Raw genomic sequence first — 20,271 nt, forward strand, 5'->3', positions numbered from 1 at the left:
TATCAACCTATATTTTTATTTTGAAACACCATGCGGGTGTATAGAATCGCACTGCTGATGTCCTGAGTCATCGTCATACTTTACTCTCCACTGTTAATATAAAAGTTGTTAGTTTTGATAAGGTTAAAGAAGATTAAAATGAGTATCCAGATTGTGGTAGTATACTTATCGCTTTACGTAAAGGATCATCTAAAGAATATAGTGAATACATCCTTCAGAATGGTTACTTGTTTAGAGGAACTAGGCTGTGTGTCCCCCATACTTTTTTAAGAGATTTTTTAATTTGAGAACTATACGCTGGAGGATTAGCTGGACATTTTGGTAAGAATAAAACCATAGAATTGGTAGAAGCTCAGTTCTTTTGGCCAAAGTTGAAAAGAGATATCATCTAAATTATTGTCTAGTATAGAATGTATGCCGTGGCCAAATAAAGAAGACAAAACACCAACCTATATACACCCTTATCTATACCAAACTGTCCTTGGCAAGATGTTAGTATGGATTTTATTTTGGGATTACCTAGGATAGCTAGAAAGCATGATTCTATTCCAGTGGTTGTAGATAGATTTTCAAAAATGATCCATTTCTTTTCTTATTGCCAAACATCCGATGCATCAAGAATTGCAAAGATATACTTTGATGAGATTGTTAGACTACACGATTGTCTAAAATCATTGTGTCTGATAGGGATATTAGATTTATGAGCTACTTTTAAAAAATTCTATAGCACCTTCTAGACACACAAATTAAAATTTTGTTCTGTCTATCACTCGCAAACGGACGGTCAGATCGAAGTGGTAAATAGGAGTTTTGGGAATATGTTATGTTGCTTGATTGGAGAACACATGGATAATTGGGATCTTTTGCTGTCCTGAGCTAAATTTGCATATAATAGCTCTGTTAATAGATCTATTGGCATGAGTCCTTTGGAAGTAGTTCATGGATATCAACCTAGAAAACCAATAGACCTCATCTTGATGCCCATGCATGCTAGGATTTTCAAAACTGTGAGTCATTTGCATGACATGTTAAGAGTTTGCATAAAAAGATCAGTAAAAAAATTAGCATTAGTAATAAAGTTTATAAATAGAATGTAGATTCTCATCGACATGCCCAAAAGTTTGCAGAGGAAGACTATGTGATGGTTCGATTGAGGCCTGAATAGTTCCCATCTAGAATCGTGAAGAAGTTACATGCCCGAAGAGCAGGTCCGTTTAAGATCATAAAGAAAATCGGACTGAATGCATATACTATGGACTTACATTCTGATTTTGAGATTAGCTTTACTTTTAACATTATAGATCTCGTCACCTATAAAGAGCCAACTCGATACCTAGTGAGCCATTTGAGCTTGAATCAATTTTTGAAAACGAGCCTATCCCTGAGTGTCCACCAGCCAAAATGTTAGCAAAACATGATCAAATTGAGAGAATCTTGGACAAGCATATCCTCTCCATCTAGAGTCGAGACTATCAATGATATTTAATCAGATGGTGAGGTCAACTGGAGTCTGAAGATATTTGGATCACTCGAGAAAAGCTGCAGCACATTGATCCCAATTTGCTTGAGTATCACCAGAGCAGAATCGATCCACACTCGATAGGATCGAGTTCTCCCCACCCTGAGAGAATTGGTGCAGACACCAAAACCATTAGAAGTCAGCGACATGATTTAAATTCGATTTGGATAGAAGAAGCCCCAATAGATTGACTCTACTTTAATTATTTATTTTCAATCAATAAGTTATTTTGATGCATTTAGTTTTGGATCCATAGTGCCATACTTGGCTTTGTATTGGATTTGTCCACGTTATCTTTGGAGCCACCACTCTCCACATGCCTAAAAAAAAAATATGCATGCCAGCATGTACCGTGCCCAAGGATCCTTGTGCCAAGTTATGCCAAGCATCAAGCACCTACATGGAGTTTCATTTCTTTCCTAAGATTTTTTAAGAGTTCTTGGCTACTTATTTTGTTGAAGAGCTGATTTCTTTCCCATGATAGATTACTTTATTTGAAAACCAGACATAATGCTTTACTTTTTTATGGGAGGGCTGATTTTTTCTTTGTAAAAGATAAGAGATTCCTAAAGAAATAGGACCCTTAGGGTCCTATATAAACCTCTGTATCTTTCATGATGAGAGCAATGGATTATTTTACAAACTCCATAAATATTTGTGTCAATCATTCGAAGAGAGAGAGGATGTAAGATCCAAAATCATCCCACAAGAGAAGGGTGTGAGGCCCACTTTCTTTCTTATCCCTTTAACCTTCATCTACTTGAGATCCAACATTTCTACAACTTCGATTCAACTCCACCATCTACCCATATAAGTCTATCCTATCAAGAGAAGATCTGTCTCCTCCAGGATTTCCATCTATTGTGATGTCAAAAAAGAGTGATCCCTTATTCTACAGATTATATGCTATCAAAAATCTTCGTTGCTTCTCAGTTGATTTTTGATTTTTATTTTTTCTGTTAGATCCGACGCTAGTAAAAATCTAATTTTTTATCAATGGATCTGTTTGGTTAAAAGATTAATAGTTTTAATCAAGATAGTTTCTTAATTACCACGATCCAAATTCTTATCATCTTCTCAAATTTTCTCACAGATTTAATATTTTACTCTTCTTCATCCCATTCATATTTCTTTTTACATTTACTCATGAGTATATTTAATTTTTACTATCTATTTATGTACTTTTTTATTGCTAGTTATTTACTGATCTCTAGAATGGCATTTATCTGCATCATTTAGATTGATCTCGTATCAATCAATCATGCCTTTTGAGCAGAGTATAGGTAACTACACCATCTGTCCTAAGGATAATGATACCCCTAACCAGACGTGATTTGTTGTTGATAAACATAAGGAAGTTTGATCTTTAAGATTGATTTCTTTTTCTTTTCTTTAGGATTGTCCCGCATCAATAAATAAATTGGGTTAGAATAAATTTCATGCCAAGCATTATGCTATCTATGCCAATCACATACATTAATACTTCTCATAAGAATCTCATCCGTAGGAAGTCTCTTGTATTTACATGTTTGCATACACCTTCATGTCTAAGCCATAAAAAAATAAGAAATCCGATTGCTTCCAATTAAATCCTTTTCACAGCAAAACATGATGAAAATGCCAAAGTTATATGAAATTCACTCACCTCGAATTAGCTACCGTACGCTCCGGTGTTTAACTGATTCCAAAGCCCCCTTTTTAGCTCTTTTCTTTCCTATGAAGTTGATATGCACTGATTAATGTCATATTAATATGATACATAAGTAGAACAACACATGCTTGCTTCTTTACACTCATTCTTAGCTTTTTTAGTTCTTATTTTTGTTCTTCTTTCTTTGCCCTACTTAGGGTTAGCTTAACCCTTAACATAAACTTTAGAATTTCAATAAATTAACTGTATTTCAGTTTTATAACTTATTCCAAGTTCAATTAACATAAATTTCAAGCTATTTGCTGAAAATATTTCAAATTGTTTTATGATTTCAGAAAATTACAGCAGTAATTCATCTTTACTTTAAAGTTAGACTCATAATTTGATTCTCCAAAATATTGAATTTGATGGTGCTTATTAAAGACTCTATTTAGGTCTAGCTTAGAGATCAAAATTCTTATCTTAAATGACCCAAAATCCCTGCTAAAATTAATCCAGTCTTCTTTATTTTTCAGCTGACAGAAATTTCTGCAACCTTCCTTTCTTCCAAATTAAATTCTCCATCTCCAACTGAATTTCTTTTAATTTTTAACTGAAAATCAGACCCTCTCTAGCTCTTCTCCCTCTCTGCTCTTTCAGGTTTTATAGAAGAGTTAAATTTACAGCCAGGAGAAATCGGTAGATAGGCTTGGGTAGAAAATAAAATTAGAGAGCTGCTGCCACTTGTCACCCTTATAACAGATTTGAAATTAATGCATTTGCTGATGTGTTGTTAAGAAGAATTTCTGCCTTTCCTTAATGCCACACGGCTACTGAATAAACCCCTTAAGTATCCCATTAAAATCAGAATTTTAAAATATCTGAGCCCACTTATGTTTACTGATTTTCTGCAGTAGAGCTGGCTCACCTGAACTTCAAGTCAGTTCGCCGCACTCTATCACCAAAATACATATTGTTTCATGAAAATTCTATTATAATTAAGTTCTCTAATTTCATGTCTGGTTACTTACCAATTTCAGCTTTATTTAACTTTATTTGATTTACATCTTCAATTCCATATAAGCTTATAGATTTTCTCATCGACCTTGAGCTGATTTTTTTTTTTCCATTTACTAGACAAATTCAACCCCAAGAAAGCCTAAGAAATTATGGTTTTTTTGATGTGGTGCTCAGTGGATTTTCATTTTTTATTTATCTAATTAAGCTACTCAATTATCTCCCCCAAATATTTTTTTTTTTAAAAATTGGACAAAAAACATCCGGGTTTCAAAATCTCGATTAGCTGTTTTCCGTGCCTCGAGTCAACTCCTCCGAAATTGGAGTTGGCTCCATCCCTTGGATCTGCTGAAATTTCATTAAATCATAGTTTTTGCTTCCAAATTGATACCCACACTAATATTTTCTCTAGAATCTTTCAAGATATCATTTATTCTATGCTTAATAACTATCAAAATTTAATTTTAATATCATTCTTATCAATCAAATTTTTTAATTTTTTATTTTTCTAAATTAATAATTAAATTTATACTTCACTAATATTAATCAATTAAAATTCAAACAATCAAAAACATTACATTCTTGATTTGGGATGTTACAACTATTCTCATCCCTAATCTCTCCCTCATTGGTTATGACCGTACGGCCCTTGACACCCACCTCAACGCTGGCATCACCCTCCTTGGTGTTTGCAATACCCTCATTGTCCATATCGATGAGTTCTTTTCCTAAATAATACGAAAAAAAAACTTTTTTACCAAAATATATCAAAACGAAACTTATTTACCAAACTAATGCAAAAGGGAAAAATACCATTTTGAATGGCGTTTTTTCCCCTTACACGTCAGCCCCTATTTCCACGCTGGCATCATCCGAAAAAAAAAAAAAAAAATCAAAAAACATCATTTGGAATGGCGTCTTTAAAAACGCCATTTTGAATGGCGTTTTTAAAAACGCCATTCAAAATGGCGTTTTTCAATTTCCCCCCCGGAAAAAATCGTGGGAAAATGGAAAATTTTATTTTTTAAACTTTGGAATTAGTAAATAAATTAAAAAATTAATTTGGATTGAAATTTAAAATATAAAGATTTTAATTTGTAATTAATTTAAAAAATTATAAGAAAAAAAAATTATCATAGAAAATAAAAAAAAGAGAAAGAAATATGAAAGAAATAAAAATTTGAAATTTAATTGAAAAACATCATTCGAAATATTTATCGTAAAATTTTTTTTAAAAAAAATTTGAAGTAATCAAAGAAAAAGAATTTTAATTGAAAAATGAAAAGAAATTAAATTTTAAAGATTAATTGAAATAAAAATATTATTTCAAATTACTTTCCGAAATTGGAAATAAAGTTTTTTAAAAAAATTAAAAAAATTTGTAAAAATAGGGTTAAAAAATTTTATAAAAACATAAAGAATTGAAAAAAATAGAAATTATAATTGTAATTGAAGAACAAAGTTTATAATTTTAATTTTAAGAAATAAAAATTATAATTATAAATAAAATTAGAAATTATATTTTAAATAACTAAATTAATTTAAATATAAAACGCCATTTTGAATGGAGAATTAGAAAATTTTGTTTTTTAAAATTTGAAATTAGTAAATAAATTAAAATTTTAATTTTGATTGAAATTTAAAATATAAAGATTTGAATTTGTAATTCATTAGAAAAATTAATTTAGATTTTTTATTTCAAATTTTTTTTAAAAGATGTAAAAAAAATCTTAAGAAATAAAAAAAAATTATCATAGAAAATAAAAAAAAGGAGAGAAAGAAATATGAAAGAAATGAAAATATTATTTCAAATTACTTTCGAAAATTAAAATTAATTTATTTTAAAAAGATTCAAAAAATTTTTAAGAAGAGGGTTAAAAATTTTTATAAAAACATAAAGAATTGAAAAAAATAGAAATTATAATTGAAATTGAATAACAAAGTTTATAATTTTTAATTTTAAGAAATAAGAATTATAATTGTAAATGAAATTAAAAATTTTATTGTAAATAACTAAATAAATTTAAATATAAATTTTTAAAGTATTTTTTAAATAAAAGAAAAAAAATACTAATAGAATATAAAAAAGATAAAAATGGAAAAAAATTAAAATTAAAATTTAAAAATATAGAAATTATAAAGTAGATTAGAAAAAATATATCATAAAATAATAAAATTAAATTGAATTAATTACAATATTTTTGTTAGGGTATTTTATAAATGTGACTTAAAAAAAGTAAATTTGAAATAAATTTTGATAAAAAAATACATTAAAAAGTTAAAAAATTATGAAAAGTTAAAAAGTTGAAAAGTGAAAATTTTTAAAAAGTCACCAAAAATAACAAATATAAATTTATAACCAAAAAAAAAATTTAATGTTTAATTGAAATAAAAATATTTTTTAAATATATTTTATAAGAATAAAATTAATTTAATTTAAAAAATTTTCAAATAAAATTTGAAAATGACCTAAAAAAATTTCATAAAAAGATAAAGAATTGAAAAAAATAGAAATTTTTAAATAATCAAAGAACAAGCATTATAATTCAAAATTTAAAAGAAATAAAATTTTAAATATTAATTGAAATAAATATATTATTTCAAATTACTTTCAGAATTTAAAAAGTAAATTTATTAAAAAGATTCAAAAAATTTTTAAAAATAGGGTTAAAAAATATTATAAAAATATAAAGAATTGAAAAAAAATAGAAATTATAATTGTAATTGAAGAACAAAGTTTATAATTTTTAATTTTAAGAAATAAGAATTATAATTGTAAATGAAATTAAAAATTATATTTTAAATAACAGAATTAATTTAAATATAAATTTTTAAAAATTATTTTAAATAAAAGAAAAAAAAATACTAGTAGAATATAAAAAATATAAAAATAAAAAAAAATTAAAATTAAAATTTAAAAATATAGAAATTATAAATTAGATTAGAAAAAATATATCATAAAAGAATAAAATAAAATTAAATTAATTACAATTTCTTTGTTAGGGTATTTTATCAATGTGACTTAAAAAAATAAGAAATAAGAATTAAAATTGTAATTGAAATTAAAAATAATATTTTAATTAATAAATTAAATTAAACATTATTATTTAAAAAAATAATTTAAATGAAGGAAAAAAAATGGGTGGAAAAATTAAAATTTAATTTGAATTAAGATTTGATAAAAAAAAATACAGTGTAAAGTTAAAAATTGAGAAAAAATATGGAATAAGATATTCATAAAAAAATATTTTTTTAATTAAAAGAAATAAAAAAAAAAGGGGAAAACGCCATAGAGAATGGCGTTTTCCCCTCCCAGATCCCTTTTCCCCTCTCCTTCTTCCTTCTCCCTTCTCCTTCTCCTCTTCTCCCTTCTCCCTTCTCCCTTCTTGATCTTCTCCGGCGTCTCTCCGACGGCACGGCGGCACGGTCTCGGCGGCGGTGAGTTCTTCCCGCCTCTCTCTCCATCTTCCTCTTTCTCTCTCCCTCTTCCCCTCTCTCTCTTTCTCTCATCCTGGCGGCGGGCCGCGCGTCCCGGCGGCGGGCCGCGCGTCCCGGCGGCGGGCCGCGCGTCCCGGCGGTGGCTCCCGACCCCCTCTCCTCTCTCTCTTCCTCTCTCTCTCTCTCTCTCTTCCTCTCTCTCTCCCTTCTCCGTGGCCGCCGGCCACAGACTGGCGGCGGCGGGCCGCGTGTCCCGGCGGCGGGCCGCGCGCCCCGGCTGTGGGTCCCGCATCCCGGCGGTGGATACACATACTATTGAATAATATTAAATGTTGATTTCATTTTATATTATTTAATTTTAAATGATTGGATATTATGATTGGTGCATATGGATACACATACTCGAACGTGTCTCAGAATATTAGGAGAGAAAATGTTATGCTGAAAGGATTATAAAAATTATAACGTAAATAATAATATATCAAATGTTGCTCTTTGAATTGAATTTTAGAAAAAATAAGTCTATTTTTAAGTAAAGAAAAAGAATACGTAATAGAATGCTAAAAAGATAAAAATAAAAGAAAACTGAAATTATAATTTGAAATGATAAAATTTTTAAAATAATTTTTAAAAAAAATATCATAAAAAAAATATTAAAATAATAATAAAATAGGAATTATAATTATAAATTTTAAAAAAAATTAATTTTAATTTAAATTAGAAAATATCATTTAAATTATTATTTTTATTATTTAATTAAATTTATTTATTAAAAAATTATAAATAGATAAGTAAAGATATTAAAAAAAATAAAAAATAAAAAAAAAAGAGAAAACGCCATTCTCTCCCCTCCCCAAACCCCTTTTCCCCCTCCTTCTCCCTTCTCCTTCTCCCTTCTCGATCTTCTCCTTCTTCCTTTACAAATTTAAGTAAAGGAAAAGAATACATAATATATCATAAAAATGAAAGAAAACTAATATTATATTTTTAAATTATAAAAATTACAAATTAAATTAAAAAATATATCATAAAAAAAGTAAATAAAAGATAAAAAATGGTAATAAAATAGAAATTATAATTTAAAACAAAAAATTATCTTTAATTTCAATTAAAAATTATCATTCAAATTACTATCCTCATTAAAAAAATTTAATAAATTAAAACAAATAATTAAACAAATTATGAAAAAAAATTTAAAAAATTTAGAAAAAAGAAAAAGAATAAAAAAACACCGAAGGAAACGTCATTTTCTCCTTTCCCCCCTTCTTCTCTCCTTCTCCCTCTTCTTCTTTCTCCCTCTTCTCCCTACTCCGGCGTCTCTCCGACAGCACGACGGTGAGCTGCCTCCTCTCTCCCTCTTCCTCTCTCTTCCTCTATTTAAAAAATTTAAAAAATAAAAATTACCAGAAAGAAAGTCAAGGGATCGACTCACAGAGTGTCGCAGTCAAAAATTTTGCGTGCCGTTAAACTCTTTTAGCCATGAGTCGATTCATGGGGTCGACTAAAAAATATAAATCTACTTTTCTTACAATTTTTTATATTATGTATTTGTAATCTTTTAATAAATAAATTAAATGAAATAATAAAAATAATAATTTAAATGATAATTTTTAATTTAAATTAAAATTAAATTTTTTTAAAATTTATAATTATAATTCTTATTTTATTGTTATTTTTTTATTTTCCTATGATACTTTTTTTTATTTATTTTAAAATAATTATCATTTGAAATTATAATTTTATTTCTCTTCCATTTTTTTCTTTTTAGCATTCTATTACGTATTCTTTTTCTTTAATTAAAAAATTATTATTTTTTCTAAAGTTCAATTTACAAAATTTTTTTTCTACATTTTTCCTTATTTTTTAACTTTACACTGGATTTATTTTTTGATCAAAATTTAATTCAAATTAAATTTTCCTCCCTTTTTTTTCTTTATTTAAAATATTTTTTAAATAATAATATTTAAATTAATTTAATTATTTAAAATATTATTTTTAATTTTAATTACAATTTTAATTCTTATTTCTTAAAATTAAAAATTATAAACTTTGTTCTTCAATTACAATTACAATTTCTATTTTTTTCAATTCTTTATCTTTTTATAAATTTTTTTAGGTCATTTTTAAATTTTTTTTAAAAATTTTTGTTCTTATTTCTTAAAATTAAAAAATAAAAAATTTGTTATTCAATTACAATTATAATTTCTATTTTTTTTCAATTCTTTATATTTTTATAAAATTTTTTTAGCCTATTTTTAAAATTTTTTTGAATCTTTTTTTAATTTATTATTTTTTATTTGAGAAAGTAATTTGAAATAATATTTTAATTTCAATTTATCTTTAAAATTTTATTCTTTTTTATTTTTACATTATAATTTTTTTTTTATTTTTTCAAAATTTTATAAATTTTAATTTTCTTAAAAATTTTGAAGACAAGTATTTCGAATGATGTTTTTCAATTTAATTTCAAATTTTTATTTCTTTCATATTTTTTTCTCTTTTTTTATTTTCTATGATAATTTTTTTTTAATTTCTTAAGATTTTTTCGGACATCTTTTAAAAAAAATTTGAAATAAAAAATCTAAATTAATTTTTTTAATGAATTACAAATTCAAATCTTTATATTTTAAAATTCAATCAAAATTAAAATTTTTAATTTATTTACTAATTTCAAATTTTAAAAAACAAAATTTTCTATTTTTCCATGATTTTTTCCTTTATTTTTGGATGGAAAAATTGGAAAACGCCATTTTGAAACGCCAATCAAAATGGCGTTTTTAAAAGCGCCATTCCAAATGGCGTTTCTTCCTTTTTTTTTTTTTTTTTTTTGGGGACGATGCCACCGTGGAAATGGGGGGTGACGTGGCAGGGGAAAAAACGCCATTCAAAATGACGTTTTTCCCTCTTACATCACTTTGGTAAATAAGTTTGATTTGAATATATTTTGATAAAAATTTTTTTTTTTTTATTATTCGGGAAAAGAGCTCCATATCGATTGCTTCTGCATTTGAAGCCGTGACAGCCCAGAGCGCATCACTGTTCTCGACGATGGTGTTGCCATCATTGCCACCGTCCACTCCCTCATCGAGTCCTAGCTTGGCATCCTGGCCACTACCTAGACCCCCTCCCTCGACCCCAACCTCCTCCTCTCCTCCCCCATGGCTGCCTCTACTGCCCCCTGCCTCTCCGACCCCTCCGCCTCCCTCTCCTCCCTTGGCCTCTCCCACGACTTTATCGTCTTCTTCTCCTACTTCGGTTTCACCCACTCCACGGCCCCTAGGCCCCCCCGTCTTACACTTACTAGCTCCTTCAACCACAAATGACTGTAGATGATCTCATTGCCTGCCAGATCCATGTCTCCCCTCCAGAAGCCCCCAACTGCTCCTTTGCCTCCTTCGACCATAAGGCCGCCCATGCCTTCCAGCTCTATATCATCGAGACCTTGCCTTCACCGTCAAGTACAGCAGCTTCCTCTACCACCATGTCGTAGGTGGCGGTGCCGTTGCTGTCAACTTCATCTCTGAGCCTCCTCAGTGTGGAAATGTGGAGGCCCTCACCCTCATTCGAGATCCCGACGAAAAGGCCCTCGTGGAGGCAATTGCCACCAGCCTCGGTGTGCACCGCATCGGCTTCATTTTCACGCAAGCCATCTATTAGAAAGGGAGCACTGGGGAGTATACGATATTTAACCAAAAGGTGCTGCAAGCCACTGAGATCTAGGTTGAGAGGGGATCCTAGAGTGTATCACCGCCATGGTCAAGTTGGGGGTGGGCGAGGATGGCGCCGCTGACGTGCATTTTGAGGCATTCCGAATGAGCCATATGTACATCGATTATTCAAGGAGGGGTGGTTTGTGATGGAGTTCGATGTGGATGATGATCTGAGGCTGTTGAGGATGAAGAAAGATGTGGCTGTTGGTGGGAAGGATGTGAGGGAGGTCGACAATGACTTCTTTTTGGTGTCCGTCACGATCTTCGATCCCCAAGTTAGTGGGTCTCCATGTCATTACCCTTTTAGCTAATTTGAATATATTTATTATAGGATGGAATATAAATTTATGATCTATTTTTTTAAAGAATTCTATTATTAATCATAGCAAAAATTCACATGTGGCCACGTAGGTTGTGAAGTGTAAACAATTGTTGTGGATGCCATTACTTGAATTACATGATCTTGAGATATAAGGAGAAAATTTCTCAATATAATTTAATGGTCATTTAAATCTCTATAAATTTAGAGAGATTTTGATATTAAAATTGAAATAATATGATTCATAATTTTTGAATCAGGATGAATGCATTTGCTATACAGGTTCTCCGTCCTCTCCTTCTTCATCATCAGTGGATCATATCTTTTTAAATTGCATTGACAATAGTTTTAAAAATCACTAGTCTCTACCTTTTTAGATTATAATTACCATGATGGATCTAGAAATGTTTTTTTTTTTGTCTCAAATTTGGTTGCTACAATTGAGATTTTATGTATCATATATGATGCGCAATTAAAATTTTATATTTATATATATATATTAAAATAATAGCTTCTGTATTGGCACAACCACCGTTTGTAAGCCTCATCGCAACAATATAACAAAATCCTCGTGAAGGAGAAGAAAAGATGAAAAAAATTTAAAATAATTAAAAATAAAAATAATAAAACTAATAGATTTATGAAGGGACTTCATGGAACCACAATCGTCGATCTTCAAAAGATTTATCATATAATGCATAAAATATAATTTTTTATTATTTTAATTATTTTTAAAATATATCTAAAATAGATATAATAGAATAGATAAATAGTATAATATTTTTTTTTAAAAAATCATACCATATATTGTATGGGATCATGAACTAGTATAATATTATAATATAATATAATATTATTATATTTTGATATAATATTATTGAAATCTGTACCGCTAAAAATGACAACTCACCCCAGCAGCCATTAGTGGTTTTGATGACGGGTCTCATGAGCTTCTTTTTTTTTTTTTATAAAATAAAAAGTAACAAAATTTTTCACATGAAAATTATATTATAAACTAAATAGGCTGGTTAAATCCGTACGGGCACAACAATATTTAACAATGAGAAATATACACATCTTAGACTTCGGATTTCACAGCCCACCTGGCCTTCAATTTCAGAAGTTCAATTTTTTTCTCTGTTAAAATATCCCAGCAGAGTGCTGTTGCTTCGCCACCTGGACCGCTAGCTTCCTAGCCGTTCGAAGCCCACCTCGTCTTCAACTCGGCATATTTAAATATTATTTAATGCAACCATTATCTTAATGCCGATCATGTGTTGGGTTTCAGCAATAATTAAAATTGACGCGACAACCAACTGTCATCCTTGCTGACAAGGTAACAATGGGCGCAATCAATGGCCAGGGCCTTGATCACTTTGGCCAAATATCGGATCTTGAGATCATTAACATAGCCGCTAAAAATATGAAAATTAGAGGTGATAAATTTTGATTGGATTCATCAATCTGAACTAAATTTGATTCATCATAAATAGATCTAAGTTTTATTAAATAAATTTAAATTATAAATAAATCAATCTATTTAATTTATTTATTATTTAGATTGAATTCAAATTTTAGCCATCAACGTGCTTAATCCATTTAATTCGTATAATTTTGAGTTGAATCTGATCAAGTAGTATATTAGATCATTTAAATAAAATGAGTAATGGGCTAATAGGTTTCTTCCATCCCCTTAGCATGCTTTTTTATTGATTCCTCAGGTAATGGAGTCAAATCCCATGGTGGACAACACACCACGCTACCCCTTGTATTTTTGAAATGACTCGATCGGCCAATCCCCAATTCATGGCTAGGGTTCCCCTTCCTTTCTTTCTTCTTTTTTCTTCCCCACCGCCTACGTCACTATGCGGTCATTAAGTCCCTCTTCCAAGTCCTCTCCCTTCATTCCTTTTTCGGCATCAATGGACTTCCCCTCTCCACTCATTTCTCTGCCTACAACTCTTGCTCCAATGGCACCGACGTATCTACCCACAACCATCCCATCTACAAGGTCAAGGCCAGCGACGGACAAGACGGAGTTTGGGATGGAGGCGGCTGAGAGAGGATTGCGGTGGGGTTCGGGATGAAACGGATTGCGCCAGAGTTCGGGATGGATGAGGACAAGTGCAGAGTCGGAGGCGGTCGAGAACTCTGGTGGGGCAGAGCTAGAGGTGGCGAGAGTAGGGCTGACAATTCATGTTCACGGATTATAAATAGATCGTGTCAATTTGAGGATATAACATAGATTAGCTTAACTCGAACATGACCCGTTCAATTAAACGAGCTGACCTATGAAACACGAATATGATACGAATATACACGGATTGACACGATACAATTCATTTGATACGACTAATAATCGTATTGGCAGGTCAAACGGATACACGACCAGCCTAATGACTCTTTTAACTACTTGAATTATTTATAAAATTTAACTAAAATAATAAAAATTTAGTGAAGAAACTAAAATAATATAAAAATAATTTAGTTCGTGCTATGCTAATTCATAGCTCTGAATTCCATCGTTATTTTAGGTTAGGGTTATAATTTTTTGATTTTTCTCATTTGTCTTCAAATAATCTTAAAATAAATATATTAAATATATTTAAATGTATTATATAATCCATTAACCTGTTTTAACTCATTTAGTTAAATGGGTCAAAACAAGTTAAAATGAGTGATGCGGGTCAACCCGTTTAAGGTACGAATTTGTCGTATCATAAACGAATCAACCTGTTTATGACTCGAATCTATTTTTTTAAATTTAAATCCATTTAAGTACGTATCGTACCATATCCGTGTCAATGGATCATATCAAAAATTGCTAGCCCTAAGTGAGAGCTTGGGTTGGTGAAAAGGTGGCTGAGAGTATGGTGAGGGCGGTCTCGAACTCCACTCACTTAAGGAATCAGGAAAACAGTGCACTAAAGGGTGAAGTGATGGTTGAGCAGAGCTGCAGCGAGACAGACAGTAGGTTTTTACTTTTTTTTTTTATTTTTTTAAAAATAGGTTGTAAACAGGTTGGGTTCTTATTTTTTTTTAACTAGGTCTTAAATGGGTTGTAAACAGGGGTCGAATTACCTGTTTATTAAATAGATTATGTTTGAATTTTAAAATCTGACCTATTTAGTAAACAGGTCAGATCTGGGTTTAGATTTTTTAGCTCGAGCCCCTATTTGATCTGATCCATTTACACCCGATCCGACCCGATTGCTACTCCTAATGGAAGTATTTTCCCTCATGGTACCAACAATTGCATCGTTCATGCAAGCATGTAAAGTCAACAAAAAGGTTTAAAGATATTGTTGCAATTAGAGGCTCGGATGGTTTGGATGGGTCATTCTCTGCATCCATCTTGACGAGGTATTATCCGCTTTGGCCTCTAACATGTCAAGATGCCGTTTTGAGCCTATGGCCTCTAACATGTCGAGATGCCATCTTAAACCTTACAGTTCTGTCCTATGTAAAAGATGCCTTGCTAGGGAAGGAAATACCTTAATCCCATATAAACCAAAGTCTCCTTTGACTCGCAATCGATATGGGATTAAAAATACCTTCCCCCTGCAACAAGATGGAAGGCTTCATATCTCTTGAAGACTAATAATCCAAGTGGTACTTCTAATTGTGATGATCTCTTGTAAAAAGTGATTCTCAATAATCAGGTTATTGAAAAGTGTTATATTGGAAGTGGACTTTTTCATGATGTTTTGTTTATCTGAATTTTGAAGAGGCCAGAGCTTTCCATTTCTTATCTGTTTAATAGGCCGGTGCAAAGATATGATATATTTTTTCATTTGAGACTAAGAGGAGCTAATCTCCATATTTTCCGGCCTACACTCACTGTATCGTAGAAGCTGATTTCCACAAAATCGAACCTGTAACCTCTTACCCATGTAATATTATGTGAGTAAGCACTTGGTGATAATGAGATGCCATCTAAATATTGTGATTGGTAAAATTTCTTTTTTTTTTTTTAACTTTTTATTTGAAAGTACTAACTTATAATGGTTATAATCAATTATGTAGTAAGTATTTTATTTTCAAAAGGATCCATGTCAAACTAAACTCAAAAAATAATGTTCACTATTTTTTTTCTAATTGAATAGAATGGTGTCGAGATGTTTTACTATTGGCTGGATCTAAATCTTATAGTGCCCTACAAGTCAATCGCATAGATGATGCGATGGAACTATTCCATATTATCTTCCTGTACATATGCATGATATTGGTTATTTTATATTTATGAGATATTGTATTTCGTCATTTGCTGCATCATATTATGACTTAATTATGATTATGATGATCTTTATAGATTAGAGTAATGATTTTAGGATCATGATCAGATCATACCAGTGAGACTTAAAACCTTAATAGCCCCAGTCTAAAATATTTTTGATTGTAGGATCATCGAGTTGGAAATCGATGATGTCGGTAAGACTGATACATCATATATATGCTCGATGGAGAGGATGATTGATCTTACAATCACTTATGTGGTGATACTAATATAAAGATATTGGCATCTATTAGAGAATGAGTTCACTGAATTGATCCACAGGGAGAATATCAGATGGAGCCTTATCAGCATATCAAAAGATGGTTCTCTAGTGGAAGTTGTGTAAGTGATCTTTAGACTTGAGATCATCATAGTACCTTGTGTATATGGATCCATGTTTTGGTTTATACCCTAGCATGACTCTTTGAGATATGTGTGGGATGTTCTGGATTTGGTGAAGTATGCACGGAGGTAATGAGTGGTTAACAAGGAATCGATCACTTTTTGTAAGAAGAGAGAACATCTTATGTGGTCTCATAGGATGATGACTCAGGGAGTCTCTGACCAAAGTAGGGATGAATATTAGAAAGAGTTTCTATTGGATCATCAACTGAATCATCATCATCAGATCGAGATACATATGCATAGATTTTTAGGCTTGACATGATTCCATATCCATGGCCTATCTGGGATGTTGTGTGATCAAAAGATTGAATTGTGCAGTAACTCACCATGGAAGGGCAATTTTGATATTCTACCAAATTTCACATCTTTTGGATAGTCATGACACGTTGCTAGATGTCAATCTTGACTTGTGGATCTCAGTGAATTAAAAAAATTAATTTAGCAAATTAATTAGAAGGGTTCTAATTAATTAATAGACTTTGGTTCATTGTGTATTGGATCTAATTAGATTAGGTGCACATGAATCTAAACCTACTGCTGGCTAGATGTGAAACCCAATGAATCACATACAAAAAAAAATAGGTCTAGAACTTTTGATTAGATCTTGTTGAACCTAATTAAATCAAGATTTGGTTAAAATCCTAAATGAGTTTGAATCCAATATACTCGCATGTGTTTAAACCCTAATCCCTAATCTATTTGGATTCATGATTACTTTTGGTTTTTGAATGGTCATGACCAAAATCAATTAGACTCCTGATTGACCTTTAAATGGTTAAAGGCTTATCATGAAAAGGTTTCATGGCTCCTTGATTAATGGGCGTCCAAATGTTGGATGAATGGAGTCGTCTACGTAATAAAGATCCAGCCTTAATTCTTTTCTCTTCCATGGGTTTTTCGTGAAAGTTGTTTCACCTATTAAATAGGAGGCGCCCCTTCCTATCTATTCATTTAAGGAGGAGTCCATAACTCCTTGAATTCCTTCCACGCCATTTGATGTGCCTCTTGGGAATTCACGTGGGGAAAGTCTAAGCACCATAAGATGGCGCCATTTAAGAGGAGTCCACGGTTCTTGATAGACCTCCATGCCTATTTCTCTTTCCTTGCGTGAAGAGTTCACGTTAGGAAGCAATTTTCCCGTGTGTTGCATCCCAAAAACATCGCGCTCCTTGGAGAGTCCAAGAGTTGGACGTTACATAAAGTTATCTCATGTGTCCCTCCACTCCACATGTCTCTTGGTGTGGCGTCCCAGGAGTTATGAACTTTTAAGCACATGTTAAAAGGAAATAATGTGATGAAAATTTCTCTGGACACCTCAGATGATGTGTGCACGCGTGAAGCTGTTCACGCTAAAAACATTTTCATGCCTCCAAGAACTAGGGAGGAGTCCCTCTCAAGAACAACTCCTTCGTCCCTCACAAGATAGAGTTTTTATAACTCATAGATTGGCATGCCCAAGGGTTGGACGATTGAGGGAAATTAGAGTTCTATCTTGATTCCTTGTTGAGTCAAGATTTGGGTCTAAAATAGGGGCTGTTTTATGCTATGAGATTGAGTGCATCTATGAGATCAAAAATCAGATCTAATGATGTGATTCAATAGGTCCAATTATTGGACAGCATTAGGCTCAATTGTTGGACAGCATAAGGTCCAATTATTGGATAGTAAGAGGAAAAAGAAGAGATAAGAAAATTCACCAAGAGTTGGTGATGCAGGAAAGGAGCAGCTGCTGAATTTCTTGAAAAAAAATTTCAACGAATCCAGATTGGTGAGAGTCCTAGATCGAGACTCGTGTGGATCACCATTGGAGGGCACATACTTGGGTGCTTCAAGGAATCCAATCTACATGCGATTCATATCTGATTGTATGGTATAACATTTCTGACCTTTTATTTGTATACTATGTGGTATGTGTTTGATTGACTTCAGCAAGGTGATTTTGGATTTTGAATTTGGATCATGTGTTTTTAAGAGTTCTTATATGTTAAAAATTTTTAAAATCCAATTCTACTGTACATTCAATCCCAATACCAACCAAATCTTTCACAAATCACATTATCAAAATATGCTTCAACATTAATCACATTATCGAAATCTTTCATTCCAGCTGAGACCAATTCAAGAAGATCAAAAATTAATCAAAATACATGAAAATAACTTGAAGGGATTATAAAACCATCCCAACTAGAAGAACTTCTATTCTAGAGATTGGCATTTTTGAAAATATTTTTTTGCTGAACTGAAGAGTATTTTGTCACGCCCTAAACTCAGCACCTGGATCATATACATGATGGCTACACACTCCTTGGGACAAGATTCTAAGGAATATACATGATCTTAAAATTCATTACAACCTCAAGATATTGTAAACACTATTGATCTCAATGCATAATAAATATCCCACACTAGCAAATATCAAATCTTATCCAATTTACAAAAGTTGGTCGTCTAACTATTATTGATGACACTCTATCTAATCATTTTTTTTCTCGAATAGAGATCCCAATCTTAACCGAGTATAAGCATCCTATAACTTTGAAAAAGAAAAGAAAGAATAGGGATTGTGAGCTTTACAACCCAGTAAGAATCTCATCACATATACACCAATATAATAATATCATTTAAAAATAATGAATGAGCAATTGTTAAAGAGAAATTAATCATAAATCACAAAATTTCATATCAAGACATGCAATATAACTCAACAGTTATATAATATATATCAAACCATATACTATCACAAATCCACAATAAATATCATGTATGTTTCTGACTTATCGTTCATGTTTCATCAATATTTTCCCAATCAATTATCGTCTTTTAGTATAGACTAATCATAATCATACTTTGGCCTATGACTAGCAAACCATAATCTATGCTTCGGCCCATGGTAGCAATTTGTAATAACTACGCTTCAGCCCACAGTGATAAACTACAATAACTATGCTTCGACTCATCGTGATAAATCAGAATATCCGTGCTTCAATCCGCAGTGACAAACCAAGATATCCGCACTTCAGCACATGATGGTAAACCAAGATGTCATGATTCGGTCCATAACTGACAATCCAATATGTCACAATTCGGATCATGACCGGCAATCCATATCATAGTTAGTCCAAATCTCCTTTCAAATCAACAGTTATTCAATAATTTGTATTACATTCTTGTTCAGTTTCAAAACATCAGACATCATATTTTTAATAATTAAAATAGTCAACATGTGATACATATATATATAACATAGAATCATATATCCAAATAAAACTAGAATAATCATATATGGTTCGAAAATATATATATAGGTGATTATGTAAAAGGATTTTTATTTGTATCAGTCTCAGATCTAAGTACAGCTATTGATCAACCCTTCGATTTACGAACTCAAGATCTAAGTATTTTCACTCAATACCTTGTATAGATAATTGCACATCTACATATTAATCAAGATCAAACATAAAAATTATATATGATTATGGATATCATGGTAAATAACCCTAATACTACAAGTCTGACACTCCTCATAGGGTTAACATGTCAATCTAAGCATACCTAAACATCTGGACCCTTTACTAGTCCCTAGAATTTCTAAAGAGAAATCCATGAAGAGAGAGAAATAATCTATAGAGAGCAAGTAGAGAGAGAAACTAATAGAGAGAGATAGTGGAGAGAGAGAGAGGAGAAAGGAAAGAGGAGAAAAACTCTCTCTTTTTTTTTTCTTTTTTCCTTTTTTTTTCTATATCTTTTCTTTTTTTTTTCTTCTTTTTCTCATTTTCTTTCTTCTTTGTTGAAACAAAGGAAGGGATCTTAAGCTAATCCACCTCCCATGGTCATGGACTTCTCTGACAGTGCATCAAATGGCTGCGGTGGGGGTGGCTCCGGCCTCGGTGACCAAGACAAGGCCACAGTCTGGTGATGGTAGTTGGTCCAACAGAAAGAAAAGAAAGAAAGTAGAAA

At 31.3% G+C, this 20,271-nt stretch overlaps 1 protein-coding gene and 1 pseudogene across 3 annotated transcripts in view; one reads left to right on the plus strand and one right to left on the minus strand.

The window, feature by feature from the left end:
• LOC114914126 (uncharacterized) overlaps nucleotides 1–20,271 on the minus strand; it is a 60,666-nt gene that overhangs the window by 19,589 nt on the left and 20,806 nt on the right. For 2 of the 3 annotated variants that reach the window (XR_012141053.1, XR_012141052.1), the window contains one exon: nucleotides 18,450–18,847. The exons of the other annotated variant lie outside the window; for it this stretch is intronic. The gene's annotated coding sequence lies outside the window, so the exon portion shown is untranslated. Of the gene's footprint in view, nucleotides 1–18,449; nucleotides 18,848–20,271 lie in introns of those variants that run through there. 3 annotated transcript variants of the gene reach the window in all.
• On the plus strand, nucleotides 10,494–11,645 carry LOC105042647 (NPL4-like protein; annotated as a pseudogene).

Source organism: Elaeis guineensis, chromosome 4, assembly GCF_000442705.2.
Source record: "Elaeis guineensis isolate ETL-2024a chromosome 4, EG11, whole genome shotgun sequence".
Taxonomy (NCBI): Eukaryota; Viridiplantae; Streptophyta; class Magnoliopsida; order Arecales; family Arecaceae; genus Elaeis; species Elaeis guineensis.